The sequence below is a fragment of the Ictidomys tridecemlineatus genome, unplaced genomic scaffold (assembly GCF_052094955.1).
Source record: "Ictidomys tridecemlineatus isolate mIctTri1 unplaced genomic scaffold, mIctTri1.hap1 Scaffold_4295, whole genome shotgun sequence".
Lineage (NCBI taxonomy): Eukaryota > Metazoa > Chordata > Mammalia > Rodentia > Sciuridae > Ictidomys > Ictidomys tridecemlineatus.
Genome location: NW_027522778.1, coordinates 4638 through 31874, shown reverse-complemented (window position 1 = coordinate 31874; position 27237 = coordinate 4638). Strand labels below are relative to the sequence as shown.

General features: G+C 43.2%; 1 long non-coding RNA gene and 1 pseudogene across 1 annotated transcript; one reads left to right on the top strand and one right to left on the bottom strand.

Moving 5' to 3' along the window:
- The window catches only part of LOC144373565 (1-phosphatidylinositol 3-phosphate 5-kinase-like), a 34360-nt pseudogene extending 12862 nt beyond the window's left edge, over positions 1 to 21498 (top strand).
- On the bottom strand, positions 17878 to 26456 carry LOC120884917 (uncharacterized). Its single transcript, XR_013433188.1, has 3 exons — positions 26318 to 26456; positions 20761 to 23544; positions 17878 to 19469 (listed from the first exon to the last, which is right to left on the bottom strand). It is a non-coding gene; the product is annotated as an uncharacterized LOC120884917 (long non-coding RNA).
- Positions 26457 to 27237: the final 781 nt, after the last annotated feature.

The following is a 27237-nucleotide window of genomic DNA, read 5'->3' as shown; positions in this document are numbered from 1 at the left end:
TGTATTGCTAAGCACACCATAGATTATCAATATTCTCTTTGCTGTTAGAAATAAAATCATTAGTGCCTTTCAGTCCAATCAGAGAACCAGTTCTAGAAACATGAAAGCCCATTCAGGAACCTTATCCTTAAAATTCTTTTCCTTTGGAACCATTCTTTTTACCAGTTTTAGTTATGTTTGTGTGTCTGGTGCCAAAAAATACCTGACAAAAACAATATAGAGGAGGGAAAGTTTATTTTGGCTCCTGGTTCCAGAAGTTTAATCCATGGTCAATTGAGTCCACTGCTCTGGGCCTGAGATGAGATGGAGCTTCATGGCAGAAGGGAGTGGTGAAGGAAAGCTGCTTAGTTCATGGTGGGGTCAGGAAGCAGAGGAAAGACATGAACCTAATGACCCACCTCCTTCAGCCACATACAAGTTACCTACAGTTACCAGGAGGTCCATTTAAACTAGGCTAGACTGATCAGGTTACAGCTCTCACAATCCAGTCATTTCACCTTATTACTGCATTACTACAGGAGCTTTTGAGGGACATCTCATATTCAAGCATAACAGTACCAAAATCTGCATTAGTGAGAATTCTTTAAAGAAACAGAATGAATGGAGTTATACACACACACTGAGCAAATGAGTGAGAGAAGTTTATCTGTATTTTAAGGAATTGGCTCAAGTGATTGAATGATTGTGAAGGGCTGGCAACTCTGAAATTCTCAAGGAGGCTAGCAGGCTGAAAACTTCTATAGGATTTCTGCCTTGCAGTATTTTCTTTTTATTCTGGAAATGTTAGTCTTACCTCCTCAGACCTTTAACTGATTGGATGAGACTCACTACCTTATGGAGAATAATTTGCTTTACTTCAGTATTTGTAAATATTAATCATACTCCCTGAACCCCTCAACCCAAGATAACTGTTTAGATTACTTGACCAAACCCCTTGTCTAGCCAAGTTGACCCGAGATTAACCATCACAAATGGGAATAATATATTTAGTGCATAATTGCACATTGAGACGCTGAATAAATGTAGAATACCTGGAACAATGTCTGGCACATATCAAAGGATCCATGAATATTAAGCAATTATTATGGTAATAGTAAAAGTAATATCTATGCATTCATCATGTAGCATTTTAAATTATATATGTCCATCATCTCCAGTACACTGTGAGTTCTCTGGTGGCAGGACTGTGTCTCATCAGCCTTTATTTTTCCATCATATAATACACTTATATGTGTAGTGGCCTTTGCTGATGAATGTTCTAATGAAATGAAACTTTCCTGGTCAGGCTTGACGGTCTTTATTGGTTTGATAACTTTAGTTTTGAGAGCTGACTGGTTCAGGTAGATTTCCTTTAATAGTGTAAGAAACAAACCCACTTTTGTAATGGTAAACTGTAGGTCTTTCAGGAAGGAAGTAATTTCACATCCTCACTGAAATTCTGCCTTGGTCAGTTGATGGTAATTATCCTAGTGCTTTGATTATCCTAGACTGGTGTTCACTTTGTTGTTACTGTTTTCTGGGGTCCTGATTGAAGTGGATGCAGATCTATTTTTCTTAATAGTTTTAATAGATTTTATCTTTTAAATTGTGGTGACAGAAATTAGTATATCAACAACTGACATTTTATTTTGATTAAGATACATGTATAGTTTAATAAGATTAAGTAGTATATAATAGTAGTTTTAAAATAAAACAGAGGTATTATTATAGTTGGTGAAATTATGGCAAAAGCAGTACAGTGAACTTTTGGAAATCTTCTGTCACTTCAGATTTTTAGTAGTAGTGGTAATAAATAATTAAGGTAGAATTGTTAAATTACATGTAAAGTTAAATATAGTCTTGTGTTGCTTAATGATGGGTAAGTTCTGAGAAGTGCATCACTTAGGTGAGTTTATCTTTGTGTGAACATTATGGAATATACTTAAACCAACCTGGATGGTGCTGGTTAATAGATCCCTGTGGCCCTTTTTTTTTGGTAGGGTGGATTGGGTTTTTGGGGTCTTGCAGTTGCCCAGGCTGGTTTTGAACTTCTGGCCTCAGGTGTACCTTCTATCTAGCCTTCTGAGTATCAACATAGCATTTTGAACAATTGAGAGACTGCTACTGATCCAACATGGCATACTGATTTTTTTTTATTGTTTGTTTGTTTGTTTGTTTTTTTAAAGAGAGAGTGGGAGAGGAGAGAGAGAGAGAGAGAATTTTTAATATTTATTTATTTTTTTTTTAGTTCTCGGCGGACACAACATCTTTGTTGGTATGTGGTGCTGAGGATCGAACCCGGGCCGCACGCAAGCCAGGCGAGCACGCTACCGCTTGAGCCACATCCCCAGCCCCATGGTATACTGTTTTATGGTAAATTTTTTTATAAATAAAAGGTTGTTCATTCTAAAATAATGATAAAAAGTGTAGAATCATAACGACGTAAGTCAGTGACATAGTCATTTATCATCATTATCAACTTTTATGTAATATATGTAATTGTATGTGCTATGCTTTTATAAGATCTACACAGTAGTAGATTTATTTATAACAGCATCACAAACATTAGAAATGTGTTGCCCTACAACATTATGATGGCTACAACATCACCAGGTGATAAGAATTTTTCAAGGGCCAGAGCTACAGATAAGTGGTAGTATTCTTGCCTCAGAAGTGTGAGGCCCTGGGTTTGATCCGCAGTACTGCAGGTGGGGGGAACAAAATGGAGTTTTTCGGCTCCATTATGTGACAATTATTGTATTATGTGATCTTGTTAACCAAAACATTATGTGGCATATGACTATTTCACCTACATTTTTAATACACCAAATTGTTATGGAATCACAAAACAATGTTTTAGAAAAACAAGGTAGAAATTAACACTTATTTTTGGGCAGGACTACATCCTAAAAAAAAAAAATTAGAAGTATTAAGTAATCTTGTTTGTTCTCCCAAGAACATTTCATTTCTATTTTAACTTTTCATTATAAGAATTTCAGCAAAGTTTATCTCAATATATCATATTGTGGTTAGGCCATTTTATTAGTTTATTTCAAAATTGTGTACCCTTCTAGAGGCCACTCTTCAGGGCTTCATAATAGAAACTTTAATTTCCTCACTTGTTGCCTAGGGAAATTGTGTTGTTTACATTTACATTGGTTTATTTACTGTATTGAATTTTTTTCTGCTTGAAATTCCTACCTTTGATAGATCCCTTATTTCATTTTTACAATTTTGAAAAGATATCTTACAAACAGAGTTTTTCAGTATTATTGGGTCAAATTTTCTTACCTTGTTATAAATATTTGAAGTAATTTGGACACTTGGATAAATTTCTTTTTTTCTTTTTTTTATTTTTAAAGTACTTTTTGTTATAGATGGACATAATATCTTCATTTTGTTTATTTATTTATTTTTTTTATGTGGTGCTGAGGATTGAACCCAGTGCCTCACATGTGCGAGGCAGGTTCTCTGCCACTGAGCCATAACCCCAACCCCTGGATAAATTTATTATAGTGATGCTTCTTAAAATATTTAACAGAGCCAGCTGAAGTATTTTACTTCTTTAAAAAATTTGGGAGGTTGGGATTGTGGCTCAGTGGTAGAGGGCTCGGCTCACACGGGCAGGACCCAGGTTTGATCCCCAGCACCACATAAAAAAATAAAGGCATTGTGTTGTGTCCATCTACACCTAAAAAATATTTTAAAAAAATTTTGGGGGGGTAGTCTTTTAAGACTTGAAGACATTTCCCTGTTATTAGATTATCTGTTAACCCAAGGATTTAAAATATTTTAAATAATATAGTATTGCTATTTTTTACGCATTTTCCTTTTTTTTTCTCTCTCTCTCTCTCTCTTTTTTTTTTCCTCCCAGGAGACCTCCGAGCTTGCACCTATTGTAGAAAAATAGCCTTAAGTTATGCTCATTCCACAGACAGTAATTCCATTGGGAAAGATTTGAATGCTCTTTCAGATTCTGCTTGCTCTGTGTCTGTACTTGATCCCAGTGAACCCCGAACACCTGTTGGGAGTAGAAAAGCCAGCCATAACATATTCTTAGAGGATGATTTCGCCTGGCAAAGGTCCTGGCACTTGAATATAATTTTATTTAAACTTGAGAAATACTAAGTTTCTTGACTTATAAGTGCTTTTGGTTGACTTTTATTTTTTGAATTTTTTCAAATTCACCATTTTCTCCTTTCTCTTTGGTTCACCTCCAGCAGGATCATAGATGTTTATGGGTAGTGAGGTTATTGACCAATTAGAGTATAATCTCAGTAAGATGAGAGACTATATCTTTATTGTTCACTCACTGTTTTACTGTTGGCACCAAGAATAGCACATGGCATGTATATAAACTTCATGATATTTGATGAATAGGCAATAGAGGTCACTGAGATTAATAATTCCTAATGAAGTCTTTTTAGGGATAATACTAATGAGATTTGTATTCATATTTCTAAATGAAATTAGATTTTTTTCCTTCCAAAGGTACATTTCCTGTCTTTCTGCAGGTCTAAATGGACTGGTAGTAGGGAAAGTTACTTGGAAGTTACTTAGAATTGTTTGAGTTAGTGTCCTAGGTTCATCAGTTTCTGATTGCTTTCTCTAGCAACATAATTTTCTTAAGCATAATAGCAAATCTAACCATATCAAAGAGCTTGGAGTTTTAACCAACATTTTTCTGATGAGATATTTTCTCAGTTACATCTTAAGGAAGTGAGGAATTTTACTGTACATTATATTTAAACAAAAAAATGAACCAATTACCACTATAGTTGAACATGTATGAATCTTAGGGACATAATATAAAATGGAAAAGATGTTTTATATAATCATACATCCACAAACCTTTCATTTATGTAAACTTCAGAAGTATACAAAATAAATCATGGTGGGAGCATAGGTACTTTGGAATCAGTGATAGTGTTCTTTTTTTCCTTAAATTACTTGATGAATCTTTTGATGTTTGTAGTATCATGATTCTTTATATCTTACATACCTATTATAAATTTAAAAAATTGATTTTATATTTAATAATATAGTACAAAGTATAGAAAGTCTTCAATTCTTGCTTATTTTAATTAGTAATATCTTTTAATTGTGTATGATCTGGCTATATGAGCCCTTAATTGGCAGGTACAATTTAATAAAACAAATTTTATAAAACAAACTAGGTATGATAGCTTCCTGAGAGGTGTTTGATAGATGTCAAAGGTAGAATAATAGTTTTAGACTTTGTGCTAATTATTTAATATTCATTCTCTTTTATTCATTATACCTCTTTGGTAGGCACTGTTTTTTCCTTTTGACAGATGCAGATGCTGAAGTTCAGAAAGATTAAATAATGAATTTGGTCACACAGCTAGTAAGAGGTGGAACCTGCTCTTAGCCCTAAGTTTGCTTCCTATTTTGCTATTCCAGTGGGTTGTGGGGACAGAGAGTAAAGTTTTAGAACTCATATTTCCCAAATCATTTTCATCTTGTATGTGATTTGGGAAGTTATCATGTAAGTCACTGATCCAACCAATTTCATTATTTTATTGTTATTTGGGGGGTGTACTTGGGATTGAACTCAGGGGCACATGGCCACTGAATCGCATCCCCAGCCCTATTTTTATATTTTATTTAGAGGCAGGGTTGTACTAAATTGCTTAGCTTCTCGCTATTGCTGAGGCTGGCTTTGAACTCACAGTCCTCCAGTCTCAGCCTCCTGAGTTGCTGGGATTACCGGCATGCACCACCGTGTTTGGCTATTGGTGTTCTTAATGTTTGGTATACTTAAAAAACTTTATCATTCTTTTGACATTTGATATGATAATCACACAGTTTTCACCTTAATCCAAGCAAGTGCAAAAGTGACCCATAATCCCCCAATTTCAGGGGAAAAGATTTAATTTGCTTTTAAATATTAAAGCATCTCATTGGAATTGGGTTTGTCTTTTACTGTTCCAAGCGATCTCAATATTTTCCTATTTTCTTTGTAGTTTGATTCATCCAGACTCCTCCAACACTGCTCTGTCAACAAGACTTGTATCTGTTCAGGAGGATGCTGGGAAATCCCCCCGCTCGAAATAGGTAAATGCTAAATGGAAACATTGTATTCTGTGTCTGTTTTTTATTTCCTGTCATGGTAATAACAACAAGCATTAAAAAAGGTGATTGCTTGTTATAATCCCAGTTCTAAAAGCTGAATTAAACTATCATTTTCTTTTTGTTGGTCAGCTCTTGCTTTCATTCTTTGAGTAGCCCTTTCCAGTATTCATCAATGGCTTAAGATATTGGGACCTACACCATCCTCTGTCTTCTAGTTTAGTAAAAAGACCTGAAGGATGTGAGAGAATGATGTGAGAGAACGAAACCTTGTGGACCTTTTGTATAAGAGTGTACCAAGAAAACAGGAATGACAAGTTCCAAGCAACTAATAAGAAACAATCCTATGAGTCTGAAGTAGATCAGTTTTACAGTTAATTGTCAGGACTTTTACTCTGAATGAGATGGGGAGAGTGTTTTTTTTCTTGAATTTTTAATTGTTTTAAAAAACTTTCAAACTTGCAGAAGATTTGCAAGAATAAGAAAATAAGTATCCATATACTCATTAAGATTTACTTATTTATGTTTTTGCCTATTCTGTCATTTTACACATGCACATACATTTTTTCCTGAACCATTTGAGAGTATATTTCACGCATTATTATCTTTTATTTCTTTAGTTCATCAGATTTATTTTACATGGTAATTTTAGGCTGATAACAAAATTGAGGAGAAAGTACAGAGGCCCTTTTCCATTGTTCTCCATATGCTCAACCCTTCACTACTGTGAATATCTGGGACCATGGTGGTATATTTATTATAGTATATTTATTATAGAACCTACACTGACACATTATCATTCAAAGTTTGTAGTTTCCATTAGGGTCTACTGGTATTGTAGGTTGTATGGATTTGGACAAATGCAAAATGACATGTATCTACCATTGTAGTATACAGAGTAGTAGTTTCACTGCCTTAAAAATCTGCTGTTTTGTCTGTTCATCCCTCCCTCTAACCCATAATAATCATTGATTTTTTTAATTGTCTCCGTAGTTTTCCTTTTTACCAGAATTATATACACTGAATGTATGTAGATTTTTAAGATTGGCTTCTTTCACTTGGTAATGAGCATTAAAGTTTTCACTATATCTTTTATGACTTGATATTTTTAGTGCAGAATAATGTTCCATTGTCCAGTTGTACAGTATCTGTTTACCTACTGAAAGGCATCTTGATTGCTTCCAAGTTTTAGCAATTTAAAGAGTAAGATTACTATAAATACCTGTGTACAAGTAATTTTCACTTTATTCAGATAAATACCAAGGAGCATGATTGCTTGATCATTTGGTAAGAACATGATTAATTTTTGTAAGATATTTTCAAACTGTTCTTCAAAGTGTCTATATCATTTTTCATTCCTACCAGCAAGAGTTTCTCTTGCTCCACATGATACCAGCATTGGTGTTTCCAGTGTTGTGGATTTGGGCCAATGTTATAGATGTATATTGGTATCTCATTATTGTTTTAATTTGCCATTTCTTAATGACATACGATGTTGAACATCTTTTTTATCTGCCTTGTGGTTTGTATATCTTCTTTGGTGAGATGTCAAAATCTTTTGCCCATCTGTAATCAGTTTGTTTATTTTCTCATCGTTGAGTTTTAAAAATTTTGTTTTATTTTTTTTTAAATACAGCAAAAAACTTTATTGTTTTTTAAATCTCATTGTTAATTAAAAAAAATTTTTTTTGGCATTACTCACATTGAACATTGACTCCTGAGGTGCCTTCCTGCTGAGTTGTATCATCAGCCCCCATGCCCACTGTTTTTCCATTCTTTATTTTGAGACAGTCTCACTAACGTGTGATCCTCCTGCCTCAGCTTCCTGTGTTGGTGGAATTAGAGGCATGTACTACCACACCTAGCATATTGTTGTGTTTTATATAATAGTACTTTATCAGATGTGTCTTTTGCAAATATTCTCTCCCAGTGTATGGCTTGTCTTTTCATTTTCTTGACATTGTCTTTTGCAGAGCAGAAGAATTTAATGAAGTCCAGATGATCACTTATTTCTTTCATGCACTGTGACTTGAGTGTCATATTTTTAAACTCATTACCATATCCAGGATCATCTAGATTTTCTGTTATGTTATTTTCTAAGAGTTTTGCCTTTTACAATTATGTCTATGATCCATTTTCAGTTAATTTGTGAAGGGTATCAGTTCTTTTCTAGATTTATTTTTTTTTTAATATGTGGATGGACAGTTGAGTTTTTCAGATTGGAAACTTATTTGGAAAGATTAATTGCTCCTTTGTATTACTTTTATTCCTTTGTCAAAGGTCAGTTGACAATTTATGTGAGTCTATTCCTGGGCTCTTTTATGTTTTGTTGACGTATTGGCTATTCTTTTACCAATACCATTGCCTTGATTATTGTGTCTTTATAGTAAATCTTAAAGTTAGGTTGTATCAGTTCCCCAACTTTTTCTCCTTTTATAGTGTGTTAACTATTTGGGATGTTTTGCTGCCTCTTATATTCTTTAGAGTTACTTTTTGATGTCTACAAAGTGACTTGCCGGTTTTTGATTGGTATTGCAATGAATCAGATCAAGTTTGGAGAAACTTGACATCTTGACAATATTGAGTTTTCCTATTCATGAAATATCTATTTATTCTTTATTTTATTCATGTGTTGTAGTTTTCCTCATTTAGATCTCATACAAGTTTTGTCAAACATTCTTGCACTGTTAATTCCAACATTTGTGCCGTACCCAATTTTTTCTTATATTTGTTCTATATCTCCAAACTGGTTTTTTTTTTCCCTTTTAGTATGCCTTCTGGGTTGGTAACTAGACATAATATAGTAGGTGAAAGAAACTGCAGTAAATAGGCCTTTCTTTAGTCATGTAATGATAAGGCATGGATGAGGGGAAGTATCTTCAGACTCCTTTGGTTAAGTCTCAGTTTTTTGGTGAGCCTGTGCCATGGGACTATAAACTTTTTAAGTACTTCCCTCTCCCTCTGTCCTTGTCCCCACTCCTTTGCCCTCCTTAGATGGGACAGGATGGTTGGAAGAGGCTAGAGTTGTGTATTTCTCTTCCCCTACATGGTTGGTTTAGAGGGGGCTGGTATTGGGTATTTCTCTTCTCCTGGGGAGGGGGGAATGTTTAGCTCTGCTATTTTACTAGGTTAGGCTCTAATAAAATAGTTTCTTCTCGGGGAAGGCCTTATTAAAAAGATCTGGCATATTCAAAATTGTATTTTTTTTCTCCCTGGGTAGGGAGCTGGAGGGCCTTTTTCTTTGACATTCACCATGAGGACCTGGTAGCACTCCTGAAAATGAAACTCACAAATACATGCCCCACTCCCCAATACTTGGCCCACCTAGAGTTTTCAGGCTTATTCACACTGAACTATCTGTAATTTTTCAATTATAGTTCAGGTTTTTCCACCTAAAATGAGTTGTTTTTCAGGGAGGTTTCTACTTGTGAGTTTCTGCTCCAGTAAATTGTTATTCTTTGTACGCACCTGTCTCATTCTTATGATTGAAGTAGCAGTTTGTCCTGTGATCTCATTTGTCTGACAAATCTATGAAGAATTGCTGACTTTTCAGTTTTTTTAGCTTTTTGGTTGTTGGGACAGAGTAAAAATTTCTAAGATTCTTACATGTCAGGCCAGAAACAGGAAGTCTTATTTTTTACTTATTAATATTTAAGTGTGTTCCCTTAGAACAAAAAATTAAGGTCCCTTACATAATCATGTATAAATTCTGGAAATTATAATGGTAAGAAATTTCTGTCATCTGATGTGTTGTATGTATTCTGTTTTTTATCAATGTTCCTAATAATGATCTTTGTATACATTTTGAGTATAGACATAATGACATTTGCTAGTCAATTGAATGTAGGCCACAACAGGAAGAGAATTCAAAGATGACTCAGGTTTTTGACTTGAGCAATTGCAATCGCCATTAATTGAGATGGAGGAAGACAGGGAGTAACAGTTTGATTTTATTTATTTATTTTGGTACTGGGGATTGAACCCAAGGGTGCTTTACCACTGAGCTACATTCCTAGCCCTTTTTATTTTGAGACATGGTCTCACTAAATTGCTGAGCCTGATCTTGGACTTGTGATTTTTCTGCCTTAGCCTCTGGAGTTGCTGGAATTATAGGCATGTGCAGTTCTGACTAACAGGTGTCAAGCTGAATTAGACACCTTCTAGAGATCCAAGGAAGATGTCAAATAGACAGTTGGATATATGAGTCCAGAATTTAGGGAAGAGGTACAGGCTGGAAATATAAACTTGGGTGTCATTATTATGTGAATGGTATTTAAGGTTATAAACCTGGATGGGGATCGTCAGCAGAGTGAGTGTGAAAAGAGGAGATAGGACCAAGGACTGAGATTGGGGAAGTGAAGAGGACCCAATAAAGAAGGAGATGGAGAGGCCAACCAGGCCAGGTGTGTTTGCCTTACTAGACAAGTGAAGAAAGGTTTTCATGGAATTAAAATGCTGAAATGTTAAGTAAGATGAGTTAAAGCATACTAGGTAATTTTTTATATTTCTCTATAAAACCCCCTAATTTTTAATATTTTTAACAAGAGTTTATATCTACTTCCTTTGAAATATTACTGATATATAACTATATAATTATTTTTCTGTAATATTTCCATAATTACTTTCTACTTTCTTTTAAACTTACTTCTAAATGATTTTAGACTCACATAGAAATTGCACAGATAGTACAATTTCTGAGTATCCTTCACCTAGTTTTTCCTAATAATGACATTGTACATAATCATCATAACTACTTTTAAAAGTGCCTTTGAGAGCTTGTTTGGAGGTTCTAGGAGGGCAATGCAGCTACTAAGATACCCTTGACTAAAGAACAGTCCTCCACTATTGGAGAAGGTCATCCTCTTCAATCAAGCACACAGTGGGGAGGACATACAAGAAGTGGTGAGCGAGTAAGGGGGCACCCACCTAGGCAGCCAAATCAGCTGAATTAGCTCTGGCAATCAATGGGTTAACAGATGTCACAGGTGGATTGTCCTCACACCCATAAATGAGATGGCATCAACCTAAAAAGCTTCTTCACAGCAAAGGAAACAATCAAGAGCATGAAGAGGGAGCGTATAGAATGGGAGAAAATCTTTGTCACCTGCATCTCAGGGTGTTAATTTCCAGGATATACAAAGAATTCAAAAAAACTTAATATCAAAAAATCAAATAACCCAATTAATAAATGGGCAAAAAACTGAATACACATTTCACAGAAGAAGAAATATGAATGGTCAACAAATATAGCACATTAAAACTACACTGAGAATACAGTAAACTCCAGGAAGAATGGCAGTTATCAAGAATTCAAGTAACAATGAATGTTGACAAGGGTGTGGGAAAAGGATATACTCCCACATTGATGGTGGAACTGCAAATTGGTGCACACACTCTGGAAAGCAGTGTGAAAATTCCTCAGAAATGGAACCATCATTTGACCCAGTTATTTCACTCCTTGGTTTATACCCAAAGGACTTAAAATCAGCATACTATAGTGACGCAGCTACATTAATGTTTTTAGAAGCACAGTTCACAATAGCTAAGTTATGGAGCTGACCTATGTGCTCTTCAACAGATGAATGGATAAAGAAAATATGATACATGTACATAATGGAATATTACTTAGCCATAAAGAAGAATGACTTTATGACATTTGCCAGTAAATGGATTCATCTTGTCACTATCATGCTAATTGAAATAACCTATTCCCAAAACCAAAGTTCTTTGATATGTGGATGATAAGCCACAACAGGGAGAGAGTAGGGGAAGAATAGAATTTCATTGGATTAGACAAAGGGGAATGAAGGATAGGAAAAAGAAAGACAGTGGAATGAATCTGACATAACTTTATTGTATACGTATATGACCATACCACAGTGAATCTCACATCATGTACATCCATAAGAATGGGGTCCTAATTAGAACAAGATATATTCCATGCTTGTATAATTATATCAATATAAATTCTACTGTCTTGTATACATAACTAAAAAGAATCAATAAAAAAATGAAATTGCCCTTAACATTGGCAAGTAAGCATTTATTTAAATATGAATGTTTACTGTATTCTATTTATAGATGAATTTACAACTGCTATTTTACTTTTTGTTTGTTTGTTTGTTTCCAGATCAGCCAGCATTACTAACCTGTCATTGGATCGATTTGGTTCTCCTATGGTACCTTCATATGAGACATCTGTCAGTCCCCAGGCTAACCGAACATATGTTAGGACAGAGACCACTGAGGATGAACACAAAATTCTTCTGGTACTAGTACACTGTCTTTGACCCATTGTTAGTTTTGATCATAAGGATGTCTATTTCATTGATTTTTTTTAAAGAAACATAAATGAAATAGCATATCAGTTAAACAGAAATGATTAGCTTAACTTTTTACTCAGCTCACCTGAGAAACTGGTCAGTATTCTTTCTCTACTTATTGCATTAATATTTTTTTTACCCCTTTCTTCTGGCAAGATCAGAATTCAGTTTCCTACATAATATAAGAGAGCTTAACTCTTAGGTTAAGCTTGCTGTTTAAAATTTGAAGCATTATTTTTTTTAACTTTTTTTTTAGAGAGAGAAATTTTTTTTAATATTTATTTTTCAGTTTTCGGTGGACACAACATCTTTTATTTTTATGTCGTGCTGAGGATTGAACCCAGCGCCCTGCACATGCCAGGTGAGCGCGTTACTGCTTGAGCCACATCCCCAGCCCCCTGATACAAGTTTCTTATACACATGGAGAAGCCTTTGAGACAGTTTATTCAGTTTATGTGAGATAATATTTAGTTTCTTCCATTTGCTTATATATAAAATCATGTTTTCAATCCACAGAGTGATTCAAAGAAATGAAAGATGTGGCTTCTATTCTCAACTTTTAATTCAGGAGGTAGAAATCAAATCAATAGAAAGGTTTTTAATGATAAAATAAATACATATATGTCTTAATACTAAAAAGAGCGTCACGAATGATATAAAATTTAAAAAAATTGATCATTAATTAGGGTGTCAGAAAAGGTATTGAGCTGTATGTTTTGAAGGACGAAATGGATTTGGATAAGTAGTAAAGAAAGTGAATCTTATATATAGATGTAAGGAAAGGTATAGAGATAAGAATAAGCATGGCATTTCCATGGAATAAAGTAGGATTTATTAATTGGGAGAAAATTTAATTTGGAGAGTGTGGGCATTGAGAGTGCAGTTATTTGGGACTACCCAGTGAAAGGCAATGAATTTGGTCATTCAAGTTTAGATTTGAACCTGTAGTTGCTGAGCAATGGATAAAATTTTTTTTTTGAAGATTTATCTAGCAGTTGAGTGGTGCTGAAAAGGGTGGAATGAATATGGTGGAATAAAGGCTACCAGGAACAGTTACCTTAGATTATTGTGATTTGCCTGTTGTCACATCTTCTACCGTTATCCAGTTTCCAAAAAAGAAGAATATATTTTGTACTTAACTAGGAGATGGATAATATGTGCCATTGATCCAAAAATATAGTACTTGGGATCATTGATTTTTAACAGAAAAGTCATTCTTGCAATTAGTTCAAGTTGTTCCTCATGTATGCATCATTTATATTAAATCATATAAATTAGTTGCTCTAAATTGGTGAGGCCAATTTGGAAAGCAGTATGGAGATTCCTGGGAAAGCTGGGAATGGATCCACCATTTGACCCAGCTATTACACTTCTCGGACTATTCCCTGAGGATCTTAAAAGAGTGTACTATAGGGATACTGCCACATCAATGATCATAGCGGCACAATTCACAATAGCTATACTGTGGAACCAACCTAGATGCCCTTCAATAGATGAGTGGATAAAAAAATGTGGCATCTATACACAATGGAGTATTACGCAGCACTAAAAATGACAAAATCATAGAATTTGCAGGGAAATGGATGGCATTAGAGCAGATTATGCTAAGTGAAGCTAGCCAATCCTTAAAAAACAAATGCCAAATGTCTTCTTTGATATAAAGAGAGCAACTAAGAACAGAACAGGGAGGAAGAGTATGAGGAAAAGATTAATATTAAACAAAGACGAGTGGGGGGAGAGAAAGGGGGAGAGAAGGGAAAGCATATAGAAATGGTAGGAGACCCTCAATGTTACACAAAATTACATATAAGAGGTTGTGAGGGGAAATGGGGAGGGAAACAAGGGAGAGAATTGAACAACAGCAGAGGAGGTAGAGAGGGAAGATGGGAGGGGAGGGGAGGGGGGATAGTAGGGGATAAGAAAGGTAGCAGAATACAACAGTCACTAATATGCCGTTATGTAAAAGTGTGAGTGTGTAACCGATGAGATTCTGCAATTTGTATTTGGGGTAAAAATGGGAGTTCATAACCCAATTGAGTCAAATGTATGAAAGATGATATGTCATGAGATTTGTAATGTTTTGAACAACCAATAAAAAAAAGAATCTTTAAAAAAATTAGTTGCTCTAAAGAAATGCAAATCAAAGTTCCTTTTATGAATGTGAAAATCACAGGAAAGCATCTGTACAGGTAAATAGCATTCTTATGAGTAACACTTGCTCTCAATGTATTGCAGGACAGTGTTCAGTTAAAGGACCTATGGAAATAAATCTGCCATCACAGTAGTGGAATGGAGTTTCAGGATCACCGGTACTGGCTGAGAACCCATCCCAGTTGCATTGTAGGAAAGGAATTGGTTAACTGGCTAATCCGAAATGGTCATATTGCTACCAGGTATTGTGATCTTAAGAAAGAGGTTTTGATATTATTTGTTAATTTATTTTAAATGAGGACATATATTTGAAGATATAGGGATAACATTTCTTTGTAGATTCCCTTTTTTTAATGTATTTGATGGTTTGGGGGAACTAATTAGTCAACCTTCCTTCCATCTGGTTTTCACCAGTAGAGAATAGTTGGAAGGAGCCAAATATGGGGGGGTCAAAGTTTATCTTATTAAAAGTAGAAGCATGTGGTAATTCCTCAAACTTAGAACTCTTTAGTAAAGCAAGATTGGAGAACTTAGCTAGATTCTAAGGTTAAAAGATTCTTCTGTTACTGTTCTCCAATCTAGACATTATAACCTGTGTTGAGAATTGGATTTATAAGCCATGTCTGGAGGATCACAAATCAAAAGAATAACAGAAAGGGCCTAAAACCTTTCAAACTAACAAACATATTCCCGTAGGTTTTACAACTTGCTCAGATGAGCTGCTTCTCCTCTTATGAGAAGAAACAAATGTTTAAATAAGTAAAGAGAGAAATAACTTTAAACAGGGAAGAACTGGATTCCAATTTTTTGCTATATCTCTTTAGTTTTGTGCCTTTAGTAAAATTATTCAATCTTTTTATAACTTGAGCCCTTTATTTCTAACATGGGAGAAATATTTTGGTCCTGTGAATAAACTTTGGGAAAGAAATAAATGTTGATTAAGTGTTTTATAAACTGAAATGCCCCATAATAAAATGTTTCTTTCATACACAGATAAACACATACATAAATTTTATATCTATATCTGTAATATTTACTGTTTTTTCATCAAGACTGTAAGTTCTTTGTAGGAGGCATGCTGTTTTTAGCATGTTTTTACTCTTCCATTAAGGAGAGAGGTGTGTGCATGCATTGAGTATTTCCTGTAATTAAAATAAGGTTTTTAGGACTGCCTTACCATAGGTTCTCATCCTTTACTATGGTATCTAGAGGAATTTTTTAATTTACATCCAGTCTCCCCAGTCTCTCCTTATCTGTCCAAGGATAATTTGAAATTTGAACTCTGAACTGGAAAAAAAAAAGATCATGTCTTATACTATAAAATTATTCTAGGCACCCAAGGAAACTCAAGAAAAATCCCATGTGTCCATCCAAATCTAAAAGAATGAAAAAGAATTATAATATTGGATGAAGTCTCTTGCCTTCCTCTGGTCAGGCTCCTGACTTCTATGAAGTAAGAACAGGGATCCTCTGGGTCAAATGAGTTGTTGCAAGCCCTCCAGGAACTAGCACACAGGTGTATGGCTTTTCTCATGAGTCCAGTACGCATAAAGAATCTACCCCTGGCAGGCAGGAGGCCTCTAATTTGAGAAGCAGAGCAGTATTAAGTAGAGGCCCATTTGATCTATCCTGTTTCTCAGGAAGGGTGTCCAGGCCACCATGACATTTGGCATATGATGGGCATGAGAGCTTACTTTGCACACCATCTTAGACTGCTCCCCCTATGCAAACCCCCAGCCAGAATGTTATGATGAGTGTCTGTATGGAAGAAGACAAGGGCCATGTGGGAGTGTTTCTGTTAGAATAGTGGTCTTTTGTGTGGTGGTTGGAAAAGATGACTGGGTCCACCTCAGCTTGAACTCTGGTGTGATGCCATTAGAGACTGAGTTCTGGAACTGATCTCAGAGAACTCTTGCCATGAATCGTGTTGGGATTTTCCAAGGCCAGACATTAGAGGAGTCTTTGGAAACTGAGATCTAGGCTGAGGGTGGCTTTCTCCAGAGCGCTGGGAATCTCAGCCAGGATTTCACATGATTTTGCTGTTAAAGCCTTTTCAGCTCTAGTTGAATAACTTCTAAGAAGAACTGTACATAATCTAGACATGTTTTAGGAAACTAAGTAGCTGTCTGAGGTAATGTATGAATTATTCATATTAAGACTGCACTATATTTATGTATTCTTTATGAAGTGATTAGCTTTGATGAAGATATGTGCAATCAAATTATATAAGTATTATTTTCTCAATATGTGTAATATTTCTCAATGGTTTTTTTTGTTTTTGTTTTTGTTTGGAAGTAGTGAGGATTGAAGCCATATCCCTAGAACTTTTTATTTTTATTTTTTGTTTTTATTTGTTGAAGCTGGCCTCAAAGTTGTGATCTTCTATCCTCCCAAGTAGCTGGTATTACTAAAGGTGCAACCCACTGTACCAAGTAGAGAATTCTCGGGATAGGTAAGTATTCATTAGACATCACCTAATGAGCTATGCAGGGTGATATATCCTTTTAATTCCAGAGTGGCATAAGGATTGAAGGTTGGAAGCCAGGATGGGCAACTATCTCAATATTAAACAACAACAACAACAACAACAACAAAAAAAAAAACTGGGGATGCAGGTCAGAGGTAGAACACTCTTGGGTTGTTTTCAGTGCTGACAGCAAAATCAAACTACTACACAAAAAAGAAAATCACCAAATAAATTTCTTGCCTATGTGCCTAAAATGTATATACAATAATTATTCTGACATATATTTAATATTTTTACTAAAACAATTAGGTGGAATAAGTGTAAACAAGTTGTCTGAAGCAACACAATCTAAAGAAGTAAATTAGGCCAGGTGTGCCTGTAATCCTAGCAGCTCAAAAGGCTAAGGCAGGATGATTACAAGTTCAAACCCAGCCTCCACAATGGTGAGGCACCAAGCAAATTAGTGAGACTATTTTTGTTAGTAAAAGTCAAAATAGGGCTGAAGATGTGGCTCATTAATTGATTGCTACTGAGTTTAATCCCCAGACCTCCCCCAAAAGAAAGCAAGTACAAAATAGTCAAGCAGAAAATTCATTTGCTTCTTAAAAATGTTTGAGAAGAAAATTTCAGTTAACAATATTTGTTGGAATCACACCTGAAAAATCAAAAGCAATCTGAAAGTAGATGAAAGTGCCCAGATGATAGCTGAAATCATTGGAAATTAGTAGCACTTGTGGAGGAGAATGAGATTGGATGGTTCCAGAAAATCTCCTTCTCCCACATGCCTCTTTGGTAGTCCCCCCTGCTTTTAAAAAATTAAAGGAAAGTGTGTGGGAACTTGAAGTGAGAAAAGAAACTCATTGATTAGTTTTGATTCTTATTTAAGGACAAAATAGTAAAGGTTGGAGAGTTGAATGACTTGTATCAGAGCACACCACGCAGCCGACAGGTCTGCAGTCAGATTCACACCCAGGACTGTGGGTCTCTGAAGGTGGCTCTGCCTTCAGGGAGGTGGGCACTGGCACTGGCTGAGTGCCCTCCCAGGACACGCTGCTTGTGGTAGGGCATGGGCTGGATTTGGCAGGCAGGCAGGTGGGATTGGTGAAGCAGGGGTGCCTTCAGGGTTGCAGCTTTGAGGTGGAGTCTGTCCCTGCATGTGGGGTTTCAACGGGGGTGCCTCTGAAGTCGGCAACAGAACCGCCTCCGGCCTTTCCTCTAAGAAGAAAGGCTGTCCCTGTCTTTCTGGGCCTGTGCTCATCCTGCACAGCTCCCCATGGCCTCGGGCTGCTCCTTCACCGAATACCCTACCCTGGGCCGGGTGCACCAGGCAGGAGTGGGGGCTGACAGGAGCCGCACAGACCTGCCTCCTCCTCAAGGACAAAGAGCAGCTGCTCTCCCTCCTCTGCAAGCTCCTCCCTCTGCAGGATGAGTGCCTGAGAAGGAAATGCCAGCCCAGCGCCAGGCTCTGCACTCAGTACCTGCAATTTGCACAGGGGGAGTTCAGCTATTTCAGACAGCTGAGGTGCTCCTGATACCTGAGCAGAGGGAACATGCAGATGCCTCCTTTCCTCCTCCCACGCCACCCCCAGAATCCAGGGCACAGGGCAGGGTGAACTTCCGATGAAGGTGACATTGGTTTAAAATAGAAAAATGGTGCTAGTAATTTTAAAGGCTGGACAGATAATTGGAGAATCCAAAAGACAAATGCAATACGAACATCTCAGCAGTGCCCAGCAGAGGTCTTCCTGGCCAGGGCTGCCTGGCCTCGAGGGGCACAGAGGGCTCCTGAGACCCTGTTGGAATGTGGATTCTGATTAGGTGCAGGTCTGGGGTAAGGCTGGCATTTTGAAATGAAGATTCTATTTTTTGTCCCTGGAGTCATAGCGGGTCCTAAGGGGGCCTTCTTCTCTTGGGCAAGTCCACTCTGCACAGCTGAGGGCAGCAGTCATTCAGGGTCCAGCTGTGGTCAGGGCCTGAGTCCCTGTGCCTGCCCCACCCACCTCTAAGAGACAAGCTCCACAGACCCCGGCAGCAGGCCGGTCCTGCTCATTGAGCACTGCAGGGCTTCGGGGGAGCTCATTCTGGAGACACCCCGACGTCTCCTGGGCAAACTGTCTAGAATCAGTGCTCAGTGTCCCCAGAACCAATGGTGCCTTTGGTGGAGACCTGGACTGGGACCTGGAAAATTGACCCATAGCCTGCCCAGCCCCAGGGCCCTGGGGCCTGTGGCCTTGCAAGATTAGGACACTGATGACCCTGTAGCTCCAGCCCCAGATGCAAGATTTCTAATTATTTTTCCAATAATTTGTGGTTGATGCCCTGTTAGCCAGCACCATGACAGCCACGTTGTGGGTGACTGAGCTCCCCAGAAAATCCCACAGGGACTGAATTTCATCACTAGAGGAAATGTTCTGCTGCATTTTATTTCCTCTCTGTAATATTTCTGTTCTGGGACCCTGAAAGGGAAGATATTGAAAATATTAGTTCTCAGCAAGATGCCGCATCTTGAGAAACACAGAATGGGCCAGTCCAGTGTCTGCTGATCTTTCAGCCCTGTCCCTCCTCTAGGTCCCTGGGCAGGGACTGCACTCAGTTTGACACACAGAGGGACAGACTTGGGGCTGGTGTCTGCAGGCTGGCTCACCACACGGCCACCCACAGCTCTGATGCTTGTGGAGGCTGCTGCCCGCAGCAGCACCTTAGAACCTTCCAGCAGCCTTGGTGGTAGGCGTGGCTACTACAGCTTTCCACTTGAACTTGATGAACTGGAGCTGGCCTTGGCCACCCTGGGAACAGGCCTCCCTGTCTTATTCACACCCCCTGGCCAGGATGGGGCACAAGCAGTCCATCTGGTTCCCATGGGGACTCTCTCCCATGCTGGCTGCACCAGCTCCCCTGGGCGGTGACAGCCCAGGCACTTCCACACCCTCCAGTGGAGAAGAAAACCCGCCTGAGCCAGGAGCAAGGAGAGGCTTTTGGTTTTAGTCTCAGACTTGCTTTGAAGGAATCTCTGGTAAGGACAGACCTGTAGTGGCACCTGACTGTCCTCATGGTGGGTGTTTTTTTTTTTTTTTTTTACTGTTTAAGTGTCCCCTGGCCTATGATCACCAGGAATGTGGGCAGCCACTCATACTTCATGGCTGGAAGGATGGGGACATGGGCAAGGGTGGGAGCAAAGCAGAGCTCTGAGTGGGGGAGCAACTGCCCAGGGCTGTGCTGCACACAGAGGTGAAACAGACTGCAGTCAGTGTGGCATCAGGAAATCAGAGCCCACCGGGGGCTGTGAGCCCACTACAGAGGCTGCCCATCACGTGAAGGTCTCTGGGAGCTGTGAAAATGTTCAAGGCAGAAGTGATGGCACTATTGTCCTTGTAGGCATGAACTTCAACTGCCAGGGGTACATACACCCCAGAGCGGACAATGTCTCTGCACAAGAGGTACAAGAGCCTCTCACCCAATGTCCAGCTCCCACCTCCTATCTGCAGAGCCCTCCGCTATGGAGGGTACCTGGATACCAATTTCTCAGCCTCTTTCCTAGGAGACATTGTCAATCAAACAGGAGAGCCACCTGGAGCCCCAGGACCATCTCGGCACCCCAAGAGAAAGAACCTGGGACTCCTCTCAGAGACATCAACCTGACTTCCTGGAACATCTGACCAAGCTTCACAATTGTGCGCTTTGTCAGCAGGGTGAATACACCACACCAATCCAGAGACACACCTGTGGTGGCCCAGGTAGCGAGCTCACCTCCACAGCCACCGTGGCTCCAGAGGTGGGTATGGCAGGGTGGGCACGGCAGGGTGGGCATGGCAGCAACTGAAGTCTGAGAAGCTCGGGGCTGAGCTACTCTGGTAGCAAAGTCGCCCTGGTCCCTGGTGCGTCCAGGAGCAGCAGCTGCCACAAGAAGGGAAGCCCACTGGGTGACAAGCCCTTCTTTATATGGCCAACGTGGCTCTGGAGCGATGGGGCAGGCAACAGGCTGGCAAGGTGGCTGTCGCTCCAGAGGGCTCCTGAGCCACGGCCAAGGTGGAATGAATAGCTTTAACTAAAGTCTCAGAATAATCAGGACAATCAGTGACACTCCCCAGGGAGCACTGGCAGTGACCAGCAGGGGAGGATCTGGCCCTGCAAGGGAGGCCAGGCAGGTGAGCAGGGAGAGCAAAGACCCAGCCCACAGGATAGGTAGCATGGCCCTCCCTGTGGGCACTGACGTCCAGCCTGGGTCTGCTGACCCTCTCCAAGGTAAGGGAAAGGGTGGGCATGTGCTCTTTGAAAGATGGATTGCAGGGTGACCTGCTCCAGTCTGAATTTCAGTTTTATTTTTGCAGAAACCTTGGAAAAAGCAGTCGTGTCTCTGTCTTGGTTTCCTGAACCACAGCATGGGGTGAGAGCTTTTCCTGATGCCTGTTAGGGTTAGGATTGGATGAGAGAGTGGACTGTGGGTCAGCATAAACTTCTGTGGACAGGTGAGATGCCATTCCCAAACCAATGTGTGCTTTCTTGGGTTGGCACTTCTTGTACAGCAGGGGTGTCACATCTAAGGCTGAAGATGGCACTGCCTGGGTATCTTCAGGGGCTATTGGCACCCACCTGATCTCGGAGACTTCAGGGTCACTGGACATAACTCAGGGCAGCTGCTTCTTTTTACAGATCGGGAAATGGGGCCAGGACAGTGAAGGAGACCACAGCCCGGTGGCTCACAGGCGGGGGCTCTCCCTCCATGACACACCTGTGTCCCCCTGAAGGCTCCTTTCCCTGCTGTGCCAGGACGACCCGACAGCTAGACACACGCCCTCGTGGCAATCCCTGTCCTCCTGTGGCCCTCCTGGGCTGACCGTCTCCCTACAGAACAAGGTCGTGTTGTGAGTAGCAAAAACCACTCCACACAAATGCTACAGGCACTTGCTGGGGCGAGAGTCCAGGGAAGTGAGAGACCCAGGGCTAGAGGGGAATTATGGTGGAGAGCACACTGCTCTCAGATAGATGCAAACCACTGGCCTGAACCCAGTGCAGCTGCACCTCCTCATCTCCCTCTGTCTGCAGGAGGCGACCTGTGGTGATACCTGCTGCCCGTAGCTCTTCTTCTGCCCACCTCTAGGGACCACCGAAGTGCGATGGGTCCATGTGTCCAGATCATGCTGACTTTTAAGGACCAGGGCCTGATGGGCAGACGCAGAGCAGAGAGGTCTCCGAGGAGAGAGAAGCAGGAACCAACAGAAAGCATGACCCATTTAGATTGTGGGAAGGAAGATGCTGTGTAGGAGGGACCCTGAGGGTGCTCTGAGCTGAGTAAATCAGGCCAGCAGGGCAGAGGCTGGTTCTTAGGCAGAAGTCCGCCGGGCTGAGGAGGGGCTGGTGGCAGTGCACCAGGAGGGTCTTCACAGCTGCCACACAGCAGGAGCCGCGCAGGGTCCATGGGACAGGGTGGCTCTTCGATGGTCGCAGCAACAAAGCTGAAACTGCAGAGCAGCGTCCACACTGGGAACAGAGGATCATGGGGATGGGCCAGGCCCCCCTACGCGCTCAGCAGCCTTGCAGGTGTCGAGGGAGTGGAGGGACAGACCTCTACCGTTCTTGAGGTCAGTGTGACCCACGTCTTGGTCCCCAGGAAAGATGGTGAGCTGCACGGTGTCCACGCTGAGGTCCTACCTCCCACGACAACCTGTCCTTGTGTGTCCCACCGCCATTTGTGTGGCTCTTGGATCCTCCCAGTCATCTGCGGCTAAGTCCTGTAGTGCCCAATTCTTGTCCTCTCCAGTTTCCTCCTCAATTCGACATGCTGCGGAGGGAAGTGTCCTCCCTTCTTCTGCCCTCGCTCCTGGCCATCTGTCTGGCCATCCCACTGGCCTGCACCCAAGTCTACCCTTGTCCCTCAGCCCCACTTGGGATAATGGGAAAGACCAATGCCTCTGTCCTTGGTCCACTTGTGCCTTCAGCCTTGAGACCCATAGGTCTCCTGAGGTGTCCACCTAAAGCCCTGCTGTCCCTCTACTCCAGAACTCCCTCAGGGATGCCAGTGCCCACCCTCCACACTCTGCAGTCTGGCTTCGGGTTCTCGCCTTTCCACCTGATTGCCAGGACACCCCATCCTCAAGTCTGGTTAGTCGGCCCCGTGCACACCCCTCCTCTGAGCAGCAGCTCAAGCCACACTGGAAGGGCCTGGCCTCTGGGGTGGGCTCTGCCTATCCCTGAAGTTTCACTCACTGGCCACCTTCATAAGGATGTCCTCCGGCCATTCCACCCACGGGCAGCTATTCCTTACAGCTCTGAGGTCAGCACAGACCCAGGAGAGGCAAGGTGAGAACAGAGGCCCTGTGGGGCCCTCCTCCTCACTTCCACCTTCAGTGTTCTGTGAGGGCCTAGGAGAGAGATCCCAGCCTCAGCTGAGCAGGCCACTTCCATGCTGCTCCAAGCCAGAGCTCTGAGGGTGTCAGGGTGGCTGCGGAGTGCAGCATGGGCCTCTCCCCGCTCTGGGTGCAACAGCAGGTGGGACTTAACCTCCCAAAGAGACTCACAAGTTCCCACCTGCTCCTGAAAATGAAGAGAGACAGGGTCCTGCCACATGCAGTCAGCCCCCACCTCCACCCATAGTTCCCTGCTGTCCCTCAGTGCTCAGCCCCCACCTCCTCCCAGAGTTCCCCGGTGTCCCTCAGTGGTCAGCCCCCACCTCCTCTAATAGTTCCCTGCTGTCCCTAAGTGCTCAGCCCCCACCTCCTCCCAGAGTTCCCCGCTGTCCCTCAGTGGTCAGCCCCCACCTCCTCTAATAGTTCCCTGCTGTCCCTAAGTGCTCAGCCCCCACCTCCTCCCATAGTTCCCCGCTGTCCCTCAGTGATCAGCCCCACCTCCACCCATAGTTCCCCGCTGTTCCTCAGCGGTCAGCCCCACTTCCACACATAGTTCCCCACAGTCCCTCAGCGGCCAGCCCCCACCTCAACCATAGTCCCCGACTGTCCATCAGTGGCCAGCACCCACGTCCACCCATAGTTCCCTGCTGTCCCTCAGCGGGGAGCCCACACCTCCACCCATAGTTTCCAGCTGTCTCTCGGTGGTCAGCCCTCACCTCCACCCATAGTTACCTGCTGTCCATCAGCGGCCAGCTCCCACCTCCACCCAGATTTCCCTGCTGTCCCTTGGTGCTCACCCCCACCTCCACCCATAGTTCCCTGCTGTCCCTGAGCGGCCAGCCCCAACCTCCACCCATAGTTCCCTGCTGTCCCCAGCGATCAACCCCCATCTCCACCCATATTACCCTGCTATCCCTCGGAGCTCAGCCCCCACCTCCACCCATAGTTGCCCCCTGTGCCTCAGCGGCCATCCGCCACCTCCACCCATAGTTCCCTGCTTTCCCTCAGCGACCAGCCCCCACCTCCTCCCATATTACCCTGCTGACCCTCGGCGCTCAGCCCCCACCTCCGCACATAGTTGCCCTCTGTGCCTCAGCGGCCATCCTACACCTCCACCCATACTTGCCCGCTGTCCTTCAGCTCTCAGCCCCTGCCTCCTCCCTTAGTTCCCCGCTGTCCCTCAATGGTCAGCCCCCACCTGCACCCATAGTTCACAGCTATCCCTCAGCTCTCAGACCCCCACCTCCACCCACAGTTGCCTGCTGTCCCTCTGTGCTCAGCCCCACCTCCACCCACAGTTGCCTGCTGTCCCTCAGCTCTCAGCCCCCACCTCCACCCATAGTTCCCTGCTGTCCTTCTGTGCTCAGCCCCAACCTCCACCCATAGTTCCGTGCTTTCCCTCAGCAGCAAGCCCGCACCTCCACCCATAGTTCCCTGCTGTCCCTCAGCAGCCAGCTCCCACCTCCACCCAGAGTTCCCTGCTGTCCCTCAGCGGTTAGCCCCCACCTCCACCGACAATTCCCTGCTGCCCCTCAGTGGTCTACCCCACCTCCACCCATAGTTCCCCGCCGCCCCTCAGAGGTCTACCCCCACCTCCACCCATAGTTCCCTGATGTCCCTCAGTGGCCAGCCCCCACCTCCACCCTTACTTGCCCGCTCCACCCAGAGTTCCCTGCTGTCCCTCGGTGCTCAGCCTCACTTCCACCCAGAGTTCCCTGCTGTCCCTCAGTGTTCAGCCCCACCTCCACCCAGAGTTGCCTTCTGTCCCTGGGTGCTCAGCCCCAACTCCACCCATAGTTTCCTGCTGTCCCTCAGCGGCCAGGCCAGACCTCCACCCATCGTTCCATACTGTACCTCAGGGGTCAGCCCCACCTCCACCCAGAGTTCCCTGCTGTCCCTCAGCGGTCAACCCCACCTCCACCCATAGTTCTATGCTGTCCCTCGATGCTCAGCCCACAACTCCACCAATAGTTGCCTGCTGTCCCTCCTTGCTCAGCCCCAACCTCCACCCATATTTCCCTGCTGTCCCTCTGTGCTCAGCCCCCACCTCCACCCCATAGTTCCCCGCTGTCCTCAGGGGTCAGACCCCAACTCCACCCATAGTTCCCCTCTGCCCCTCAGCGGTTCGCCCGCACATCCTCCCATAGTTCCCAGCTGTCCCTCAGCGCTCAGCCCCCACCTCCTCCCATAGTTCCCTGCTCTCCCTCAAAGGTCTGCCCCACCCCCACCCATAGTTCCTTGCTGTCCCTGAGCAGCCAGCCCCCACCTCCACCCATAGTTGCCCGCTGTCCCTCAGCGGCCAGCCCCACCTCCACCCATAGATTCCTGCTGTCCATAAGCGGCCAGCCCCCACCTCCACCCATAGTTCCCCACTGCCCCTCAGAGGTCTACCCCCACCTCCACCCATAGTTCCCTGATGTCCCCCAGCAGCCAGCCCCCACCTCCAACCATACTTCCCTCAGCGCTCAGGCCCCACGTCCACCCATAGTTTCCTGCTGTCCCTGAGTGCTCAACCCCCACCTCCACGCATAGTTCCCTGCTGTCCCTCAGTGTTCAGCCCCACCTCCACCTACAGTTCCCTGCTATCCCTCAGCGGTCAGCCCCTACCTCAACCTACAGTTCCCTACTGTCCCTCAGCGGTCAGCCCCCACCTCCACACATACTTCCCTGCTGTCTCTCATCAGTCAGCCTCCACCTCCACACATAGTTCCCTGCTGTCCCTAGGTGCTCACCTCCACCCATAGTTCCCTGCTGTCCCTAAGCGGTGAGCTCCCACCTCCACCCATAGTTCCCTGCTGTCCCTCGGTGCTCAGCCCCCACCTCCACCCATAGTTGTCTGCTGTCCCTAGGTGCTCAGCCCCCACCTCCACCCATAGTTCCCCCCTGTTGTTCAGGGGTCAGCCCACAACTCCACCCAGAGTTCCCCGCTGTCCCTCAGCAGTCCGCCACCACATCCTTACATAGTTCTCCGCTGTCCCTCAGCGCTCAGTCCCCACCTCCTACCACAGTTGCCTGCTGTCCCACAGTGGTAAGCCAACAACTCCTTGCATAGTTCCCCGCTGTCCCTCAGCGGTCAGCTCCACCTCCACTCATAGTTCCACACTGTCCCTCAGGGGTCATCCCCACTACCACACAGTTTCCTGCTGTCCCTCAGCTGTCAGCCCCACCTCCACCCATAGTTCCCTGCTGTCCCTCAGCGGCCAGCCCCCACCTCCACCTATAGTTCCCTTCCGTCCCTCAGCGGTCAGCCCCCACCTTCTCCCATAGTTTCCTACTGTACCTCAGAGGCCAGCCCCCAATTCCACCCATAGTTCCCTGCTGTCTCTCTGTGCTCAGCCCCCACCTCTACCCATAGTACCCTGCTGTCCCTCAGTGGCCAGCCTCCCTTCTGTCCCTCAGTGGACAGTCCTCACCTCCACCCATATTTCCCTGCTGTCCCTCAGTGGCCAGCCCCCACCTCCACCCATAGTTCTCCGCTGTCCCTAAGGGGTCAGCCCCCAACTCCACCCAGAGTTATTCGCTGTCCCTCAGCGGTCCACCCCCACATCCTCACATAGTTCCCCGCTGTCCCACAGTAGTCAGCCCACACCTCCTCCCATAGTTCCCTGCTGTCCCTCAGCGGTCAGCCCCACCTACACCCATAGATCCCCGCTGTCCCTCAGCGACCAGCCACACCTCCACCCATAGTTCTCCGCTGTCCCTCAGCAGCCAGCCCCCACCTCCACCCATAGTTCACCGCTGTCCCTAAGGGGTCAGCCCCCAACTCCACCCAGAGTTATCCGCTGTCCCTAAGCGGTCCGCCCCCACATCCTCACATAGTTCCACTCTGTACCTCAGAGGCCAGATCCACCTCCTCCCATTGATCCCCGCTGTCCCTCAG